Genomic DNA, 2,047 nt, shown 5'->3' on the forward strand with positions numbered 1-2,047 from the left:
ATTTGACTGCTATTTCTAGCAGATCGAGTAACTGAGTAGAGGCTTTTACGCTGGCTCACATATATATATATATATATATATATACAAGTTGTTTGTGTACGTGGACTTACTTATGTATTGATAATCTATGGTCTTTTAATATTATTAACCATGTATCTCGAATCTAAATATCTATTTACATGTATTTACTCAAGTATGTATACATGTGCGTAAAATTAAGTAGGTTAATATATATACAACATAGCCAGTAATGTTTGTGTGTGTATGTATGTATGTACGTGTATGTACGTGTGTTATATAGTAGATAGACAGACAGACAGATAGAGCCAGCGAAAGAAGTCAGGGTGAAATAGGCAGTGAGAGACAGAGATAGACAGGCGGATCAATAAACTGATCGAAGGACAGATCAATTACTAGTTGAGAATATCTTGAGACCAGTGCTCTTTTATTCTTTTTGTTTTCCGTACAAAGATTGTAGTCTATTGAATTTAACCTTAGTATATTACTGTTACACATTTTATCAGTCACTACGGGATTATATATACATATATATATAAAGTAATGTCCACAGCAGGTTTGATCTCAGAACGTTGGGAAAAAAGTTTTATAAAGTATTTTTTGTATAACACAACTGTTTCTCTCAACTTATTCTCTTTGCTATTTAGCTTCTTCTTTTTATTGCATGAGCGAATCCTCGGTATCTGGATTGTGTTTGCGCTACTTTCTTCGCAGTAACGCCTGTTGACTTAAACATCGGGATAGTCGGGAATGAAGGGTGTGTGAAGAGATCGTGACTAAGAGTGGCCGAAAAGGAATGAGTGCGGATGTACTATATCAAAAGTCTCAAGTAAACACACACACACATGCATGCATGTAACCACATTACATTAAAGTCTACATTTGGTTTTTTTTCTTCTTCTGTTTATATATATAATGTATACATACACATACCTACACAAGTGTGCCCGCACCGCCCATTTTGTTTTCTCGTAACTTTTAGAAAAATAGATACTTTGTAATGAAATTCTCTACAAATTACCCTTCAGTTGTTGTAGATAATAATTATATCGGAATTTAGTGATATATATATATATATATATATATATATATATATATATAAATGCGCGCGTATATATGCATATGCGTGTGTTTTACCACATTGCATTACATTCTACTCTTGTATTCTTGTTTTCGATATAGCAAAACAAACTCTGTGTGTGTGTAAAATCAAAATATTTATCAATGGACTGAAGTTTCTTCGTCGATACTGGTTCCTCAAACTATTTTGGTTAAGGCACTATCGATGAAATTTCGAACAGCCACTACTGTGGTCAATATATATATTAAACACACACATCCGAGGCCTTCGTATCTCTGGTTACGACATTTGCTTATGGAAATTCATTCCAAATATGTAGGCCCTGGACACGGTTTGGAAGAACAGCAGTTTCCCCTTACATGCTAGTATCTCCCTCCCTTCCACTCCACTGATATTATCCGAGGGGATTACATTTAGTTACACCCTTTCAATGCTTGTCATTTCACATCTCATCGAGGACGACTTTTGTCTATCTTTCTTCCGGGACGAATTGTTGATGAAAACATACAACAGATTGTGTGCTGGAGACGAGGGATTGATTTCACTAAAACCGAAGGAAAAAAACTGCTAGAAATTGTTAACTCTTGAACTGGCAGAATCATTGGAGTGTATTTGTTCCAGTTACGAATTTCAAATTCCGCTGAGGTTATCTTTGTCTGGTGTGCATGTAATCGACTAGCCCCACCTTCTCTCAAAAGTCACTGGCCTTAGAAATAACGGCATCCCTGTAGAATAGAGTCGGAAATTGTTTAGTGCACTATAATTTCTTCGGATCTGCACGTTTTAAGTATCGTAGATTGCAAATCTGCAACACACACACACACACACACACACACACACACACATATATATATATATATATATATATATATAAGAAGAAAATGGAGAGTTTTAACAGATAAACATAAATTTATTAACATATCGTCATTTCTCTATTATATATTATTG

General features: G+C 34.6%; 1 protein-coding gene across 1 annotated transcript in view; it reads left to right on the forward strand.

Annotated features, from left to right (window-relative positions):
- LOC106877453 (choline transporter-like protein 1) overlaps nt 1–2,047 on the forward strand; it is an 86,006-nt gene that overhangs the window by 1,109 nt on the left and 82,850 nt on the right. The window lies entirely within an intron of this gene.

Source organism: Octopus bimaculoides, chromosome 8 (genome assembly GCF_001194135.2).
Source record: "Octopus bimaculoides isolate UCB-OBI-ISO-001 chromosome 8, ASM119413v2, whole genome shotgun sequence".
NCBI classification, from domain to species: domain Eukaryota; kingdom Metazoa; phylum Mollusca; class Cephalopoda; order Octopoda; family Octopodidae; genus Octopus; species Octopus bimaculoides.